A 21,165-nucleotide genomic window follows, 5' to 3' on the forward strand; every position below is an offset into this window, starting at 1 on the left:
CATATATAAAATAATGAAGGAGTTAACTGAAATTGTGTAGGATTTCCAGGATTCATTCACTCCTGCAACATGCCAACGGGTGCAAGAACAGTGGAGGAATTCATTATCAGAGCGCTAGTGACTTCCACAGCGTGTATTTAGGAGGCAGCATAAGCAGAAGCTGTCCTCCCTGCTGTATTTAGGAAAAGGGAGTGGAAGAGGTGTGGGAGTCACAGCTGCAACACCCTAGAAAAGAAATTGGAGTATGGGGATTTTGCAGGTGGAAGAGAGTATTCTAGGAAGAACATTAGATGCTGAACTTGGTTTGTGGCAGTGGTCAGAATGAAGAGAAGTAAATTCAGTCGTCACATATGGAGGATATAAAATTAAAGGTGTTTCTTGTTTCATTCGATGAAGTAAGTGGAAAGTTTGTCAGAGACTAAGACATAAAACACCAGGAGTACAACAGACTTTGAGGAATGTTATTGTTAGTTGCCATTAAGTTGTCTACAACTAATGGAGACTGTATGTACAATAGAAAGAAATGTTGCCCAGTCCTGTACCATCTTCATGCTCATTTGTATGTTTGGGTCCATTGTTGTGGTTACTGTGCCAATCCTTCACACCTTATTTTTGCTGAACTTCTACTTAACCTTTGTTTTTGCTGACTCTTAACCAAAAATAATGTTCTTTTCTAGTCACTGCTACGTCTGTCCTGATGAAAATGGAAGGTACAAACCATTAAAATGGTGTTTCCGCTTCATGTAAGATGGGGAAAAGGGCAAGAATGAAACACAACACTGTAAATTGAATATTCTGTTAACAGAAGTTTATATCATAGTATGACTGCAACAGTATAGAAAGAACACAAATTTTTGCATGGCGCTAAATTTAGAATGAGGATTAAAATTTAATGAAAGAGTGTTGATAACAGAACGCTGAAAAATTTAATAATTAAAAATTGAATTGAATCTCTCTTCTAAGTTAATCCTTGTAAGATGAGAGAAACTAAGAAGGTACCAAAAAAAAAAAAAAAAAAAGGTCCTTGGATAAGATATTTGTTAAGGGTAGGGAAATTCTGGGTTAAAAGGAAACCTTGGCCTTCCACTGCACCTGCTCCTGACATGGCCTCTGTGCCGTGTGCATCGAGAGCGCCCCCTGCAGCCCATTCTCCTTCCTGCAGGGAAGTGTATGTCTGGGCTCAAACTGACATTTCCTCACCTTGCCTGTTGTACAGTAATACAGGATCTTATACTCAGATTTCAGGTTGAACATTTTAAGAGAAACGGCACTGAAAGTGTTGTCCCTAGCTATTTTGAATATTACTTGAGCTGATGGAGAGTAATGCTGAATTTTTTTCCACCTGAATTACTCATTCTTTCCACCCACCCAAGCCCCACCCTGGATCCTGGCTGATCCACTACATGTAATAGTCAGTGGAGTTGAATCCAGGGGCTTTGGAGGAGAGGCTGAAAGTACCCCCAGGCTGACTCACATCTTCTCCTGACTCCACCACATGAACATCACACGGGGTACATGCACACAGAGAACACAGACTAATAACAGTCTCAAGTGCAGCAGTCACAGCTGACCTGATGCAGGAGGGACATTACCTTTGACAGTGTTGAGAAGGGAATCCAACATCAGTGCATCATTTATAGTGTGGACACTGAGGAAGGACACAGACTGGGACACATCCTCAAGTGTGGGGATATATGCCATTTAAACATGGCTGTACTATTGACAACTGCAGCCCCCACAGGCCTCTATGCTGCACAACATGTCGAGACTTGTCTTCAACATGTCCAGACTTGTCCAATGTGTTCTCCCAAACCCTATTGTCCCTTTACTGATTGACTTGTTTACCTGAATTCCTTCTCCCTTGCCCACACCCAAAGCCCATTGTTTTGTTAATTGCGTTATTGATTGCTGTATTGACTATAAAATAAACTCCTGGGATTGAAGTGGGGGTCGACTCCTCAGAGTGACCCTCCTGGCCCCACTTCTCTGTAAGAGTTGTGCAGTTGGTTACTGTCTTCGCCGTACCGTCGCTGCTGCGACACTCAAGGACCTGGAGACACAAGGGAACAGCTGCTTTTCATGAGCAGGGAAGGTGCAACATTTGCATATCTGTCTCCCTGTGGACATATATGAGCCACTTATCAGGGCTTATCTGTCCCTGTCTCTGGATTTCAGGGAAGGCATGTGGGAAGGGATTCCTGGCACTTGATGCTCAGGGTTACTCTTTCTGTTGCCCCTACTTCTTGTGAAATTTGAACACTGTCTGGGTACCTTTATGATATGAACCCTTATCACCAATTAAGTCCAGGAAGGACACCAAAAGGAAAATTGCACACAGGAAACAAACATCTGACTTCAGTATGTGCATCCTTCAGAGCTGTGAACTACTGCTCTCTTCAAGAACACAAAGTGGTCAGAGTGAAAAGAAACACAGATCTGTGCGTTTTCAGGCCAGGACTACATGGTTTTGAATGTCCTGAGCTCAGGTTGTCACCTTGTCCCATAACAGCCCAGGGTTAGGTCACTCCACGTGCTTCTCTGTGCACCACTCCCTATGCATTGTAGGAAGAGGATGAATATGTTCTCTGTGTCTGGGGAAATAATCTGAGTGACTTCTCATGCCAAAGTTGGATCTGCCCTTAATGTTGCTACTCTTGTCTATCTCCCTACCGGAAAGAGTGGCCCCATGGTTACAGAGACCACCTCATATCTGGGAATAGGTTACTTGGAATGACATCCACGTTTGGTGCGATGACTGCTGAGATCTTCCCTCAGATCGTGGCAAAAGGTACACTTCTGGCCCCATCATAACTTTGATTCCACACACTACAAGTTATTAATAATAATAATAAAATTACAGACTTAGATCTCTGATGCACCTAGATGCAGAAATCCGAAGGAAATATTAGTAAACCAAATACAATTACATACAAGATAATATATTACCACAAAGTGCTGTTTATTAAAAGGATGTTAACTTGCTTTTAGCTTAAAAATTCAACATACCCAAATCACCAGTCTTAGTTTTTTAGTGCTGTTATAAGAGAAATACCACAAGTGGATAGCTTTAACAAACAGAAGTTTAGTCTTTCACAGTCTAGGTTACTAGAAGTCCGAATTCAGTGCACCTGCTCCATGAGAAGGCTATCTCTCTCGGCTCTGGAGGAATGTCCTTGTCCCCAGTCTTCTCCTGGTCTAGGAGCTTCTCAACACAAAGATACTGGGTAAAAAGAACATGCTCCACTTCTGGCTCTTCTTGATTGGTGGTAATGAGTTTCCTAAAACAACTTACGAGGCCAACTTTTCAGACGGGGATTGGACTTGACTGTGGGATATAAAGTTATACTCATGAGGAGTGTGCCTCTTAGCTCAAGTAGATAGACCATAGGGGCAGCTTCTGTTCGGAGGTGAGATGGGAAGGCACAGAGGGTTAGGAGTTGATTGAATGGTTATCGGGAATCAGGGGTGGAAAGGAGGAGTGTGCTGTCATAGAATGGGGTGAGCAATTAGGGTCATATAACAATGTATGTGTAAGAATTTTGAATGGGAGACTAACTTGAAATGTAAAAGTCATTTAAAGTACAATTTAAAAAAAGATAATTCAAAATGGATCAAAGACATAAACATAAAGCCAAAAACTATTAAGTTCATAGAAGGCACAAAAAGGATCAACGCTACAGGCCCTAATACACTGCATTATCGGGATACAAACCATAAATAACAACACCGAAAGTCCAGAAGATGAGATAGATAGCTGAAATCTTCAAAAAATCAAACACCTATGCTCTTCAAAAGACTTCACCAAAGGAGTAAAAAAAGAAACTACAGACTGGGAAAAAATTTTTGTACATTACAAGACAGACAAAGGTCTAATCTCCATAATCCACAAGAACATTCAACACCTCTACAACAAAAAGACAATCCATTTAAAAAAATGGGCAAAGGAAATGAAAAAAAAAAACACCAAGTAGACATTCAACCGGCCAACAGACACATGAGGAAATGTTTGCAACCACTAGTCATTAGAGAAATGCAAATTAAAACCACAGTGAGATATCATCTCATTCCAGCATTAGTGCTGGAAGTAACAAATGGTGGAGAGGCTGCATATGCATATGGGAATGCATAATGTTACAACAATTTTGGAAAATGATATGGAAATTCCTTAGAAAGCTAGAAATAGAAATGTCATAAATTCCAGGATCCCACTCCTAGGAATATATCCTAGAGAAATAAGAGCCTTCACACGAATAGATATATGCATAGCCATCTTCACTGCAGCATAGTTTACAACAGCAAAAAGATGGAAACAACCTAGATGCCCATCAAACAGATGAATGGATAAACAAACTATGGTACCTGCACACAATGGAGTATTATGAAAGGAAAAAGAACAATGATGAATCTGTGAAGCATTTTATAAAAAGGATGAAACTGGAGGACATTATGCTGAGTGAAATAAGTCAATCACAAAAGGACTAATATTGTATGAGATCTCTACTGTAAAAACTTATGAAAAAGTTTACAAACAAAAAGTAACAATTTTTGTTGGTTACGAGGGATGGGAGGGGTGGGCAGAAATACTAAATAGACAATAGATAAGCAGTATCTTTGGTGAAGGGTAAGACAGTACACAATACTGGGGAAACCAGCACAATTTGTACAAGAAAAAGTCATGGAAGCTCCATAGGCACATCCAACCTCCCTAAGGGACTAAACTGCTGGGCGGAGGGATGTGGGGACCCGGATCTCAGGGAACATCTAGCTCAATTGGCATAACACAGTTTATAAAGACATTGTTCTACATTCTATCTTGCTGAGTAGTGTCTGGGGTCTTAAAATCATGTGAGCAGCCATCTGAGATACTCCACTGGGCTCACCCATTCAAGTTCAAGGGAGAATGAAGACAACAGGATACAAGGAAAAGATTAGTCCAAAGGACTAACGGACCACAGCTACCGAGGCCTCCACCAGACTGAGTACAGCTAGATGGTGCCCAGCTACCACCACTGACTGCTCTGACCGGGATCACAAAAGAGTGTTCTGGACAGAGCTGGAGAAGGATGTAGGACAAAAATTCTAACACAAAAAGAGACCAGATTTACTGACCTGAGAGAGACTGGAGAAACCCCGAGGGTATGGCCCCCGGACACCCTTTTAGTTCAGTGGTGAAGTCACTTCCGAGATTCACTGTTCAGCCAGGGATTGGACAGCTCCATAAAACAAAATAGGACTAACGAGGCACAGCAGTCCAGGCACAAGGACTAGAAGGCAAGAGGGGACAAGAAACCTGGTGACAGGGAACCCATGTTTGAGAAGGGACAGTATTGACATATCCTGGGGTTTTTAACCATTGTCAAAGACAATATGTGCACTAAGTGTTGAATGAGAAACTATTCTGTAAACCTTCATCTAAAGTACAAAAAATATCTACGTGAGATCAAATTGACAACAGCAACCCAAAAGTTTTGATGGGAAGCCCAGGGAACAGTTAGTTTAAGATAATGGTGATGGAATAATTTGGAAAAGGATAGTGAGAATAGCAGCACAGCTGGAAGAATGTAATCCATTTCACTGAACTGACATGTAGAAATTTTTGAAATGTGTATTTGGCTATGTATATTTTCACTAAAAAAGAAGAAAAAGTCCTCCAAGGTCGAGAAGGGAGAGTGTTTACATGTCGTGGAGTTGTTAACTAATGTCATAAAACAATATGTGTACCAATTGTTTAATTAGAAACTATTTCTTCTGTAAACCTTCACCTAAAGTAGAATTAAAAAAAAAAAAGAATGATGCTGGCTGTTGGTTTTGTGTAGACACCTTTTATTATGTTGAGTATGTTGAGTAACTTCCCGTGCGTACCTATTTTAATGAACGTTTTTATCAAGAATGGGTGTTGGACTTTATGGAATGCCTTATATGGGTCTATTGAGATGATCATGTGATTCTTTTATTTTATGGTGGATAATGTTGATTGGTCTTCTAATACAGAACCATCCTTGCATAACTTTTATGAGACACAATTGGTCACGGTGTATTATTTTTTTGATTTGATGCCAAATTCTATTGTCTAGAATTTTCTTGAGAATTTTTGTATCTGTATTCATGAGATATATTGATCTCTATTTTTCTTTTTTGTGGTGTTTTTGCCAGGTTTTGGTATCTGGGTTATGCTGGCTTTACAGAATTCATTTGGAAGTATCCCTTCCTTTTCTACATTCTGAAATAATTTGAGTAGCACTCATGTAATCTGTTTTATGAATGCTTGGTAGAATTCTCCAGTGAAGCCAACTGGGACAGGACTTTTTGTTTTATTTTGTTTTTAGGGGAGAGGAAGGAGTTTTTTATTTTTACCTTTTCAATCTCGTCTCCTGTTATGAGTGTGTTCAGACTACCAACATCAGTTTGTTAGTTTTGATAGGTAGTGTATTTCTAGAAAATTATCCATTTCCTCTCCTCTAAGTTTTCAAAATTTTCTTAGTTTTCGTGGTACTCTGTTATGATCCTTTTAATTTTAAATGGGTCTGTTATAATTTACCCATTTCATTTCTCATTTGGATTACTTGCATCCTGACCTGTTTTTCTTTTGTCAGTTTGACCAGTGGTTTGTCGATTTTGTTGATTCTTTCAAAGAGCCAACCTTTGGTTTTGTTGATTCTTTCTATTGTTTTTCTATTCTCTATTACATTTATTTCTGCCCTTATCTTTATTATTTCCTTTCTTCTTGTGACTGTGGCTTCTTTGCTCTTCTGTTTCTATTTGAGTTGTGTAGCTAATCTTTTGATTTTTGTCCCTTTCGTCTTTTTTGATGTGTGCATCTACTGCTATAAATTGACCTCTGAGCACTGTCTTTGCTGTGTCTCAAAGGTTTTGCATGATGTGTTTTCATTCTCATTTGATTTTAGCAATTTTTTTATTCTGTCTTTGATTTCTTCTCTTACACAGTGGTTTTTAAGCAGGTGTTATTCAGTTTCCATTTATTTAACTTTTTTCCTTGCTCTTCCTGTTGTTAATTTCTACTTTGATGGCATTGTGATCAGAGAAGATACTTTGAATTTTCTCAGTGTTTTGGATTTTATTAAGGGTAGTTTTCTGGCCTAAGATGTGGTCTATTCTGGAGAAAGTTCCATATGCATTGAAAAAGAATGTGTACTTTGAAGCTGTTGAGTGGATTGTTCTATATATGTATTGGATGTCAAGTTGGCTGATTGTGGCCTTTATATCTTTTGTATATTTGTTGAGTTTCTTTCTAGATATTCTGTCTTTTACCAAAAGTGATGTGTTGAAGTCTCCTACTATTATTGAGGAAATTGCAATTTCTGTTTTCAGTGATGTTAGAGTTTGTTTTATGTATTTTGGAGCCCTGTCATTTGGTGAATAAATATTTATTATGGTTATGTCTTCATGATGGATTTGTCTATTTAATCATTATATAATGTCTTTCTTTGTTTTTGTTTTTTAATGGTGGATATTGCTTTAAAGTGTTTTGTCTGATACTAGTATTGGCACACCTGTTCTTTTTTGTTAGCTGTTTGCATGATATGTATTTCTTTTCCATCCTTTGATTTTTAATTAATTTATGTTTTTGTTTCTAAAGTATGTCTCTTGTAGACAGCATATTGATAAATCCTTTGTTTTTATCCATTCTGTCACTCTCTATCTGCATTTAGGCCATTTACATTCAATGTAATTATTGATAGGTATGAGTTTATTGCTTTCAATTTCTAGCTCTTTTTTTTTCGTGGTGCTGATATTTTCTTTGTTCTTCTTACTCTCCTGTGCTGAATTCCTTTTTTTGTGGATTTTTTTCATTTATGTTGTTTTTGTGGATTTTGTGTTTACTGAGACTTTATGTTTTTCTACTTTATTTGATGAGTATGTTTGCTAAATTTCTTTGTGGTTACCTTGAAATTTACCCTTATCTTCCTAAGTTTTAAGCAGTCATTTATTACTTGTTATCACGTTGCGTTCCTCTCCATAGAAAGTTCTATACCTACACCATTTATTCCCCCTTTTATTGTTCTGACTTTGCTGTTAATCTTTTAGTTCTGATTAATTGTTGAGAGTTCATTACCTATGTAGGCATATGGCTGATGTGGTCTTATTACCTAGATTCAGGCTGTCATCTGATGTTGTTTATTCTCTAACCAAAGGACACCCTTTAATAATTCCTGTAAGTTTGGTTTGTTTTTTACATATTCGCTTAATTTCTGTTATCTAGAAATGCCCTAATTTTACCTTTATATTTGCTTGACAGCTTTGCAGGATATATTATTCTTGGTTGACAATTTTTTTTCAATATTTTATATAAGTCATCCCATTGCCTTTCTTGCCTGTATGTTTCTGCCATGTAATCACAGATTTGTTTTATTGTTTCCCCTCTGTGTGTGACTTTTCATTTTTCTCAAGGTGTTCTCAGGATTCTTTGTCTTTGGTTTTAGTTAGTGTGATTATGATATGCCTTCATGATTTTCTTTTGGGGTCTAACCTATATAGTGTTCATAGAGCTTTTTTGATGGTCAGCATTTCATCTTTCATGATATTAAGGAATTTTTCTGACAGCAAGTCTTTAGTGATCCTCTCCGTGTTTTCCTTTTTCTCCCTTCATTCTGGAACTCAGATCAGTAGCAAATTTTTGCTTCTTATTGTATCCCATATCTTTCTCAGGGTTTCATTTTTCTTCATTCTTTTGTCTGATTTTTCCTCAAAAAAATTGGTATCCAAGTATTTGTCTTCAATTCCCCTGATCTTGTCTTCCATTTTTTGAAACCTGCTCCTCAGCCCTTCTATGACAGTGTCCATTTCTGAAATCTTGTTGTTTATCTTTTGGATTTCTTATTGCTGTTTTTGTGAATTTACTTTGACCTTTTGTTCCTGGATTGTTTTCCCGAATTCTTCCATTGTTTGATCTGTCTTTTCCATGACTTTGTCTATTTTTTCTTCATTTCTGTCTGATTTTTCCCTCAACTCTTGGATAGCTCTGAATATTAGAAATTTGAAATCCTTATCATCTACTTCCAGTGCCTTCTCTTCTACTGGAAGTCATCTGACGTTTTATTTTGAACGCCTAATGGAACCTTCCTTTTTTATGTTTTTAGATTGTTTACTGTCTTCAGTACATTTAATAGTTATTTTCTTCATTTATTGAGTACAGGTTTGTTTGTTTCATCCTCCTTTTTTGTTTCATTTGGTTATGTCTGAGTAGGCAGGATGGGATTTCTTTGTTATTTGCTCATCTGTTGGAGTGATACTTCTCACCACCTTGTCCAATAGGCAGGGTCATTCGCTCAGCTATGGTGCTTCAGGGTAGATTCAGTGAAAGAAGAGGAGATCTTATGGGTCATTTGTGTCACGTACTGGGGTTGACAGGGTGGAGCCGGGGGTCATTGCAGGGCAGGCTCAGGTAGAAAGTGCCTGTGTTGATCTGGGATGTCATGCTCAGCGCATGGTGCAGATAGGCAGGAGGGAGTGTAGAGGTTGTGGAGCTAAGTAGCTGTGGGAAAGAAGACAAAAAGGAGAGAGAAACAGGGGCCAAAAAAGTACTGAAGGAGCCAGCCGTTAGAGTGATGAAGACCTGGGGAAGCCATATGCTGATGGCTTTCTAGCCAGGTGTTGATGCTCAGATCTTCAAGAAGGAACTTATACCTCACATGAAGCCTCATGGGCAGGAGAAAGAAAAGAATGGTAGGAAGAGAAAGATAAGAAACAAAATTTAATAAAGGAGAAAGGAAGGCACACACAGGCGGTTGGGAGAAATGAATGGAAAGAATGTAGAGAGACAACAAACTGAGAGAAAAAATATGCCAGATGTTTGGGTGGAAGGAAAAGGAAGGAGGTAGACACAAGAAATGGGAAAAAAAGAAGAAAGAAAAAATATGACCCAAGTGACCCCACCAGAAGAGGTCCCTAGCTGAGCAGCACTGTATGGCCTGTTCAGAAGGAGTATAGATGTCACATGGCACCAGGTCTTCAGGAGAAGGATAAGGAAGGATGTGAGAGAGAGACAACAAACTAAGAAAAGAAAAAAAAAGAAAGAAAGAAAAGAAAAATGCACCAAGGAAGCCCACTGAAAGTGAGTCCTCAGCTGAGCTGGGCTGTACAGCCCATTCAGAAGGAGCAGAGATGGCTCACGGTACCAGGTTTTCAGGAGAAGGGTAAAGAAGGAAGATAGAGAGAGATAAAGAACAAAAAAAAGAAGAAAGAATGTAAAGAAAAAAATACCCCAAAGGTGCCCACCAGAAACGAATCCACAGCCTAGTGGTACTGCACAGCCAATTATGAAGTAGCAGTGATGGCGCGTGCTGCCATGTGTTCAAAAGAAGTGTAAGGGAGGAAGTTAGAGAGAGACAAGTAATTGAGAAAAAGAAATAAATGTCCTAAGGGAGCCCACTGGTGTGGGGACAAGGACAGGGAAATTGACTCCCCAGACACTTGGCTCTGCAAAGCCTATCTAGAAGGAGAAGAGATGGCAGATGGTGTCAAGATTTAAGGAGAAAAGAAGGGAAGAATGGTAGAGAGAGATGAGGAATCGAGAAAAGAAAAAAAAAGAAAGAAAAAATCCTCAAGGGAGCCCACTGGCTTGGTGGCGAAGACTGAAGAAGTAGCTCCCAAGCCTCATGGCATTGCACAGCTCGTCTAGAAGGGGGGGAGATGGCACACAGTGTCAGGTGTTCAAGAGACAGGAAAAGAAGGAAAGTAGAGACAGAGGAGAAACGGAGACATGAAGGTAACCAAAAAGAAAAAGAAAAAAAAAGTCCTCAGGGATCCCACCAGCTTGGCAGCTCAGACCAGGGAAGTGGTTCCCTGCTGAGCAGCACTTCACATACTGTCAAGTAGGAGCAGAGATGGCACAGGGAGCCAGGTGTTCTAGAGACAGTAAGAGAAGGAGGTGAGAGAGAAAGAGAAGGAACCAAAAGAATCCAAAGAAAAAGCAACAACAGGAATAAAAATAATGGCACTAAAGGAGCTGGCTGGTGTGGGAAGGGAGAATCCAAGCAGCAAGGAGCTGGCGCCTTTTAGGCCAAGGAACATAAGACTGTTTGGAAGTGGTGAGGAAGAGCAGAAGGATGAAAGGTGGGGGTGTACGCTGGTTACTGGGTGCTCTCTCTCCTGCTGGGAGCTCCTTGAAGCTGTATTCTCTTACTGCCTGTCCACCATTCTTGGTGGCTGAGGAGTCCAAGTTGGCGAAACCCTGATGTGTTAACTGTTACGGGACCTCCACTCTGTAGCTCTCCATGCTGTCTATTCTCTGTCAGTTTCTCTTTCCATTTGGTGTTTGGTGGAGTTATTTATCTCTTTATTTGAAGCTTAGGGTTCCGGGATTGACATTTTTCTCTGTTTTACTTATTTTTCTGGGTCTTTGCTGTGGAGTGACAGCTTGGCGCTTGTCTATAGCATCATGCTGGCTCTGCCTCCAAAGCTCTATTTAATGCATCTTAATAACCATTAGAATAAGTATACTACAAGCATCAAGAGCATGCTCACTACAGTCAGTGGAAGCAATGTCATTTAAGATCTGGCCTTGCAACCTAAATATTACCTAATCTTTCTCTGTCTCCTCTTTGTCACCCAATAAATGCACACAGTTAAGGCACTGAACACCAAGTACCCTAAAGAAGTTCTTTGAAGTAATACCCACAAAGTCCTTCTAAAAGATAATCAAACTCCAAGAAGTGAATAAATCATAGTTGTTATAATTATTAATCTTAATATTATTTTAATAATATAATTTTTATTATAACTCTTACAAATATTGTTATAATATGGTGATTTTATATTCTTACATTTATTAGTGAAAAATAATAATATATTGAGATCATTTGGCTAATATTTGTTAAGAAATTTCATATAGTTGCTACAGCTATTTGTAACTTAATGGGATTGTTGATGCCATGTTGTCACTGAAGTTCCTCCAACACACTAATTGATTTCTCACTCTGGTGATTAAACCATGTTGGAAAGTTCTGGGGATTTTTGTTCATCATTTTCAGGGACAGAGAGATTCCCTTTGGTTTTTCATTAATAGTTCAGATTCACATCTTGTTAGATTTTGAGGTCACACCGCTTCCCAGGCTGACATACTAGAAAGGGGACTCAGGGGGCCACTGGAGATGTGGTGGATTTCCTTATATGCATTCACACTTCCTCCTCTCCCATCCTGTGATTTGGGCTTGTTCATGTGATTTGCCTTGGCTGATGGATATGAACAGAAGTGGCCTTGAATCCATCCCAAGTCAGAATCCACTTGTTCATCTTATACCTCATTTTAATTCTCCCTGAAAATTTAATTAAGAGACTTCTCATGCTAATGATAGACAAAGCATAGATTTTGCCTAGGATATGTGTGGTGTCTCTTCCTCCTCTCCCACCCTCTGATTTAGGATTGTCTATGTAAACGGCTTTTACCAATGTATGTGGACAAATTGGCCATGAATATGTCCAGACCCAGATTCCACATATCCATCTTGAACATCTGAAATCTGAGAAAAGCATCCTTGGAAGCCAGAGTGAGAAGCCTACGGCAGAGACATAACACTGTCTTGCAACCTGGACCTCATCCTGCCTCATCTCAGCCATGAGCAGCAGATCCAGTCCCTGTTGGATGGTAGGAAAAAGCATGCTGGTGAAGAAGTGAGGGCTGAGGTCACTTTCCTTATGCAGCACCATTGAGGAAAGTACTGACCTACACAGCACGAAGTGATGCTTGCATCAAGTAATAATGATCATTTTCTTCCTAATCTTTCTTATTAGTCTTTCTGAGTCTGGAGGTCCCACTGAAATGGGTTCAACATCACAGCAACATCCAACCCTCCAGTGACAGATGCGTGGTGGTTGCTTATGAGGTGCATTGGCCAGAAATTGAACAGAGATCTCTTGCATGGAAGGCTAGAATTCAAACACTAAAAAACCACTGGAACCTTTGATAATGAAAATTGCTGCTATCCAAAAGTTTTTAATTTCTATTCCACTCATAGACACCTCAAAAGTAAGGCCTAATGATATACTTTGGAAAATTAGTGTTTGAAAAGACACATGGGGTCTTCATGATTTGAAATATAGAATTTAGTTGATAATAACTGATAGATATACAGACAGAAAGACAGAACGACCCATTAATATTATCTACTCTGGATGAGAATATTAAATTACCATTTTACAATGGGAAAAATCACATGTGGAAATGCAAACTTCTGCCAATTTGGGTAGATATAATATACTATTTATAATATATATACAATATTTGTGCTCTCTGGCATTGAACTTTTGAACAGTTTGAACATCACAATTTCAGAGTATTTGTGCAATGTTCCTGTAAATCATACAGCAAGAGATTCCTCCTTCCATGTACACAACAAATAACAAGATTGGTTGATACATGATGTAAAATGCCTTATCCTTTTCAGAACATACAGCAAGTTTCAGAATTTCAGACGCATATTGAAAAATATGCTGAGACTTAGTCTTGTGTACTATTCCTTACATAAGAAAAAAACAAAATATATTTCCTGAATAAATATATGTGTATATATACGTAAAATAAAAGTATGAAAAAATCAACATTGATAGAGGATGAAGTGGCAGGGGATCTCTAGAGGGATTCCTGTACAGGAAGAGGGAAAATCACATTCTAACAACAAAACTCATCCCTTCTCCCTCCCTCTGAACCTGCCCTGGGTTTGCTGGGTTAGTTCTCCTGAGTAATGTGCTCATGAGCTCCCCTGCCGCCCAGTTCTCTCTTGGCCTCCCTGGAGGGAGCTTTGTATCTGGGTTCCCACTGACTAATCCTCACTGTGTCTCTTGCACGTAATACATGGCTGTGTCCTTGGAAGTCAATGAGTTCAGCTTTAAATAAATTTGGCTCTTGGAGACATCCCTGGTGATACTGACCCTGGATGCCAGAGTTGTTTCATAATTTGTGCTTCCACAAGTGTATATTGCAGCAACTCACTCCAGTCAATTTTCTAGAGCCTGGAGGACCTAATGCACAGCAAAACTTGTTATAGAGGACCCAGAGAGGGTGCAGGTAGGATACAGAGTCTGTGAGGGCTTCACCAGTCCTGTGCCAGACTCCTGCAGCTATACCTGGGACGGGACACCTGGGAATAAGTAAGACCAAGGTGAGTCATGTGGTTAGAAACAGCATCCCCAGACCCTCATATATATATCCCTGAGATACTCACCTCTGGGAGCCGCCACTATAAAGAAGAAAACCCATATGTGTTTCATGTTCTCGTAGATGAAGTCCATGACTCCCAGAGAATATTCTCTAGGCTGAAGAGGAGCCTGAATGTTAGTAAATGCTTGCTGTATTTCCACCTGTTTGTCCAAGTGGGAATTTGCATGATGGAGGTGCCTTTGTATGTAAAGGTGAAATGAGGATAAGGGAGGCTCCTGCCTTGTGATTTCTCTGGGAGAAGGATATGCGTTGTGCCTTCAGCAGAACATAGTCTTCTCCCTGGGGTCCTCTTTTACCTCTCCATGGGGTTCTCTTCCACACTAGGACAGAGTCTGAGAGGTAAGCCAGTTACAGCCAAGGATCAAGGACGGCCTTTGGAATTAGCTCAATGGAATGAATAAGATAGATAGACAGATGATAGATGATAGACAGACAGAAAGATAGATATGAAATATTTATCACACATCAAGGATATTCTAAACAGTCACATCTTGGTCCATTTCACACCTCCATTAGCTCACGTTTAAATTACTGGACCTTTCAAAGTGTTGCGACAGCAACTAAATGGACAAAAAACATTGAAGTCACATCAGACTCAGTCAAACCCAATGTTTTGCATTAAGTGGAACTACTTGGAAAGACTCACTAACTTGGGTGAATTTTTCTTGGCCTGAAACAGGTTTACTAAAAGTATATTCAAGAGGAGACTATGTTCATGCCAACCTAAAGAATGTTTTTTTGTTGTTGTTTTGCTTTGTTTTATTTTGTTTTTTTCTCACAGAGGAAACAATTTAGCCTGAAAAGTAATCATTTGTAGTGTTGTTGAAATGGACAGTAACACCCCAATTTTCTTCCCTCCCTGAAGCTGAGGGTGTATAAGAACTCCTTGAGTTTGTAGACTCTCTCCTTGAACTAGAACTTTGAGGAACCTAAACCTTCAGAACCACAGAGAGTGTAAATGGAAGCTCCTCAGCTCACGAATATGTTGGGTTAGTAAACTGATCCTTGTGGAAAACTCAGGTACTCTACAGGTGTCTATTCCTTGTTCTCTGGGTTGCTAATAACGGATATTGGAGTGAGTGAGAGTAGTTTCCATTACTTCTAGGGAGATGATATGAAAGGTTTTTAGCAATATATCTGCCTTATGAATAGATTCCAGAATGAACAAGCTCACCTTTGGCAAGGAAACCCCCTACCCGTGAAACAAGTACTCTGTAAAATACTTCTGAGAGCTGCTTTACTGAGGCCCTGTGTCACTAGACCTTGGAGTTGTGTCTGAGATCCTAGGACAGTTTCACTGTGTAAGGAATGGTTCCGAATCACAGGGATGGTGAGAATCTTCAGTATGTCTATTTGTCTACAGAAACAAAAATGGTCATGAAGGAAAATGGAGGAGAGACTTCTACTGACTAATTACATCTCTTGCAACAGAGGATAACAATTCCTCCTTTATTGCCTGAAGTGAGAATGTGAGGCATTAGATTAAAAAAAAATCAAGCAAAATATCTGGGGATGACTGAGAGCTAGGAGAGTAGAAGAAACCCCTGATCCCAACAAGAAGCCCCTCACCAACCCGTCTCTTATTCTACAACCAACACTGGGTACCCCTTGTACTGTGGGACCTGAGAATCCCCTGCAGACCTCTCCCCTCCCAGACTTCCTCCATGCCAGTTTTGTGTCTGGACTCCCAGTACCTTACCATCATTGTGTCTCAGACATGACAGTGATGTTTCTTCTAAAATCATAGAGCTCAGACACAGAAAGTAGTGGTTTTTGGACATGTCTGGAGGAGACTTGAATTTGGAGTGGTGGATTATATACAGTGATGCCACTAGCGCTTATGTATCTATCTCTTCATCCCCTTTCTAGGGGGCTAGTGAATCCAGTCCCAGCAGTAACCACTGTTTCTGACAGAAAATACAGAGGCAGCACTTATGTGGAACAGCGTTTTGAGGGCTCACCAGCCCTGGTCCAGACTCCGGTAGCTGCACCTGGGACATGAAACCCAGGGACAGTAAATATATATAAGTAATGTATATAAATGCATATATATATATATATATATATATATATATATATATATATATATATATAAACATTAGTGACAAATATCAGATACTCAGAGTCATGGAGCTCAGCTACTAACCAAACGTCACCTGTTTAAATCCACTGCCTGCTCCTTTTAAACCATATGAGGAAGCTGTACTCCATCCTATATGGTTGGTATGAATCTGAATAGACTCAAGAGCATTTTTTTTAAATCAGATACGTCATCCAAGTCATCCCATTTTGAAAATCTCTGAGATACTTACAAGTTGAAGTAACAACCAGATTCACAGGAATCTCAACATTTTCTGGGCAAAGATCATGATTTCTTGTAAAATAATTAGTTTTTAACCTGGAAGATGAAGACCTGATTTCCATGTAGGTAAAAATCAGGGAAAGGCAGATAAGGTCTCAGTCTCTGATTCAGAAGCTGGAAGGAAGAAGCCAGTCTCACTCCTCAACGATGGCCTTCCTTTTACTGAGAGCCCAGGGACCTAGAGCTGTAGTCAGAGGAGATTACAATCTAGAGAGAGAGATTTGAGAACTGGTGTCACTTCCAATCTGACTCGCTTGAGAGCTGCATGACCTTGGCCAGGTCATTGGGCCCTTCTCTGCTGGCTCCTTACTTCTAGAATGAGACTTATGAATAATTACCAACCTTACTTCAGAGGAACACAAGTAGATGATGATTCTTCTGGTAGAATATACACAGAGTTTGTTTTCAGTGAGGGTAAATCATTATCCATAACATTGAAGAAAATATTTTTACGCTTTTTCCCATTATAAATGAAATAAATTTCTGCAAAAAATTACAAGAATATTTATAGAAGCTTTATACATAATAGCCACAAACTGGCACCATCATCCAGGACAATCATTAGAAGAATGAATCAACATGTTCACATCATCCATAAAATGAAATACTTCTAACTTTGATATGTGGAATAATGTAATTGAACATCAAAAATATATTGAGCAAAAAATAAAATAAAAGACACACAAAAGAGTATACACTTTTTTCTTTTTGCCAGAAACACTTTTTGATTGTACTTTAGGTGAAGGTTTACAGAACAAATAGTTTCTCATGAAACAGTAGTACACATATAGTTTTATGACATTGGATAACAACCCCACGCCATGTCAACCCTCTCCCTTCTCAAACTTTTTATTGGTGAAAATATACATAGCCAAAGATAAACCATTTCAAAAATTTCTACATGCACAGTTCTGTGATATTAATTACGTTCTTCCAGTTGTGCTGCTATTCTCACTTTAGATAAAGGTTTACAGAACAAAATGGTTTCTCATTAAACAGTTAGTACACATTTTGCCTTTTGACAATGGTTAACAACCCCAAGACATGTCAACACTGTCCCTTCTCAAACTTGGGTTCCCTATCACCCGTTTTCCTGTCTTCTCCTGACTTCTAGTCCTTGTCCCTGGAATGCTGTGCCTCAGTCCCGTTTTGTTTTATGGGGCTATCCAATCCCCGGCTGAACGGTGAACTTCTGGAGTGACTTCACCACTGAGCTAAAAGGGTGCCCGGGAGCCATACTTTTGGGGTTTCTCCAGTCTCTGTTAGGCCAGTATATCTGTTACTTTTTGTGAGTTAGAATTTTGTTCTATATCCTTTTCCAGCTCTGTCCAGGACCCTCTGTTGTGATCTCAGTCAGAGCATTCAGTGGTGGTAGCCGGGCACCATCTAGCTGTACTGGACTCAGTCTGGTGGAGGTTTTGGTAGCTGTGGCCCATTAGTCCTTTGGACTAATCTTATCCATGTATCCTGTTCTCTTCATTCTCCCTTGATCCCAAAGGGCTGAGATCAGTGAAGCATCTTAGATGGCTGTTCACAAGCTTTTAAGACCTCAGAGGTTACTCATCAAGGTAGAAAGTAGAACACTGTCTTTAAGAAATGTGTTATGCCAATTGAGCTAGATATTCCCCAAGACCATGGTCCCCATAGCCATCCGCCCAGCATTTCACTCTCTCAGGGAGTTTGGATGTGTCTATGGCGCTTTCATGACCTTTCCTTGTACCAGTTGTGCTGGCTTCCCCCGTAACCGTGTACTGTCTTATCATTCACCAAAGTTACCACTTATCTATTTTCCGTTTAGTTTCGCCCCTACTTCTCCCATCTCTCATAACCAACAAATATTGTTTCTTTTTGTCGGTAAATGTTTGCGTTTTTCCATTACAGGTCTCATACAATATTTGTCCTTTTGTGATTAAGATTAACTTATTTCGCTCAGCATAATGTCCTACAGTTTGATCCATGATATAAGATGCTTCACAGATTCTTCATTGTTCTCCATCGTTGCATAATAGTCCATTGTGTGTATGTACCATAGTTTGTTTATCCATTCATCTGTTTATGGGCATCTAGGTTGTTCCCACTATTTTTGCTCTTGTGAACAATGCTGCAGTGAACATAGGTGTGCAAATGTCTATTCGTGTACCTGCTCATATTTCTCTAGGATATATTCCTAGGAGTAGGACTGCTGAATCGTATGGTATTTCTATTTCAAATTTTCTAAGGAAGGGCCATATCATTTCCCAAAATTGTTGTATCATTATACAGTCCCACCACCAGTGCATAAGAGTTCCCATCTCCCTGCAGCCTCTCAAATATTCACTTCCAGTGTTTTTGATTTGTGCCAGTAATGCTGGGGCAAGATGGTATCTCATTGTCGTTTTCATTTGCGTTTCTCTAATGGCATTTCCTCACGTGTCTGTTGGCCACTTGAATGTCTTCTTTGGTGAAGTGTCTGTTCATTTCCTTTGCCAACTTTTTAATTAGATTATTTGTCTTCTTGTTGTAGAGGTGTTGGATTTTGTTGTAGATTTTAGAGACTAGACCTTTGTCTAACATGTAATCTCCAAAAAATTTTTCCGAGTCTGTAGATTCTCTTTTTACTCTTTTGATGAAGTCTTTTGAAGAGGATAAGTGTTTAATTTTTAAGATCTCAGTTATCAAGCTTATTTTCTGGAGTTTTTGTGTTGTTGGTTATGGTTTGTATTCTGTTAAAGACGTGCATTAGGGCCTCTAGCATTGATCTTATTTTTTCTTCTATGAAAACTCTATGTTTTGGATTTATATTTAGGTCTTTGATCCATTTTGAGTTAGTTTTTCTGTATGGTGTGATGAACAGGTCCTGTTTCATTTTTTTTTGCAGGGGGACATCCAGTTTTGTCATCACAAATTGTTAAAAAGACTGTCTTTTCCCCATTTGATGGTCTTTGGGCCCCTGTTGAAGATCAGGTGACTGTAGGTGGATGGATTTATATCTGGATTCTCAATTCTGTTCCATTGGTTAATTTTTATGCTGTTGTACCAGTACAGGCTGTTTTGACTATCATAGCTATACAGTAGGTTCAGAGATTAGGTAGTGTGAGTCCTACATTTTTTCTTCTTCTTCCATACAGCTTTACTTATCTGTCGTTTCTTCCCTTTCCATATAAAGTTAGTGATTAGTTTTTCCATCTCTTTAAAGAATATTGTTGGCATTTGGATTGGGATTGCATTGTGTTTGTAAATTGCTTTGGGTAGATTTGTCATTTTCACAATGTTGAAACTACCTATCCGTGAGCATGGTATGCTTTTCTATTTATGTAGATCCTTTTGGGTTTTTTGCAGCAATAGTGTGTAGTTTTCTTTGTGTAGTTCCTTTATATCCCTGGTTACATTTATTCCTAAGTATTTTATTTTTATAGAGGCTTTTGTAAATGGTATTGTTTTCCTGATTTCCTTTTCATTGTTTTATTTACTGGGGTGTAGGAATCCAACCAGTTTTTGTATGTTTCTCTTATATCCTGCTATTCTGCTGAATCTGTTATTTCTAGGAGTTTTCTCATGGAATCTTTAGGGTTTTCTATGTATAGTATCATATAATCTGAAAACAGGGACAATTTAACTTCTTCTTTCCCAATTTGGATGCCCTTTATTTCTTTTTCTTATCTTCTTGGTCTAGTTAGGACTTCCAGCCAAATGTTAGATAGGAGTGGAGATAGAGGGCATCCTTGTCTTGTTCCTGTTCTGAAGAGGAACTTTTTCAGCCTCTCCTGATTAAGAATGATATTGACAGTTGTTTTTCATGGATGGCCTTTATTATGTTGTGGAATTTCCCTTCTATATCTATTTAATTGACACTTTTTGTCAGGAATGGGTGTTGGACTTTTTTGAATGCTTGTTGGGCGTCAGTGGAGATGATCATGTGATTCTTTACTTTTATTTATGTGGTGGATTACTTTGATTTTGTAATGTTGAACCATCCTTGTATACCTGGTATGCATCCTGTTTGGTTGTGTTATATATATATTTTATATCATGCTGAATTCTATTGGCTAGAATTTTGCTGAGAATTTTTGCATCTAAATTCATGAGAGAAATTGTCCTGTAATTTTTGTTCTCTATGCTGTCTCTGCCTGGTTTTGGTATCAGGGTTATGCTGGCTTCATAAATGAATTCATTAGTGTTGCTTCCTTTCTTATGTTCTGAAATAGTTTGAATAGTACTGGCATAAGATTTTCTCTGAATGTTTAGTAGAAATCTCCAGCGAAGCCATCTGGGCCAGGGCTTTTTTTTTCTTGAGAGGTTTTGTATTTTATTTTATTTATTTATTTGTTTTTTACCATTTCAATCTCTTCTTTTGTGATGTGACTCTTCAGATTTTCAACATCACTTTCTTTTATTTATTTTTTATATTTTATTCTACTTCAGATGAAGACTTACAGAACAAATAGTTTCTCATGAAACAGAAGTACACATGTTGTTTTATGACATTGGTTAACAACCCCACAGCATATTAACGCTCTAAGTTCTCAACTTTTTTTTTTTTTTTTTGGTGAAAATACACATAGCCAAAGATACACCGTTTCAAAAATTTCTACATGCACAGTTCAGTGACAGTGACTACGCTCTTCAAATTGTGCTGTTATTCTCACTT

General features: G+C 38.9%; 1 pseudogene; it reads right to left on the reverse strand.

Moving 5' to 3' along the window:
* Positions 1-13,785: 13,785 nt before the first annotated feature.
* The window catches only part of LOC105756353 (immunoglobulin heavy variable 4-59-like), a 36,758-nt pseudogene continuing 29,378 nt past the window's right edge, over positions 13,786-21,165 (reverse strand).

This window comes from Trichechus manatus, unplaced genomic scaffold, assembly GCF_000243295.1.
Source record: "Trichechus manatus latirostris isolate Lorelei unplaced genomic scaffold, TriManLat1.0 scaffold00053, whole genome shotgun sequence".
Lineage (NCBI taxonomy): Eukaryota > Metazoa > Chordata > Mammalia > Sirenia > Trichechidae > Trichechus > Trichechus manatus.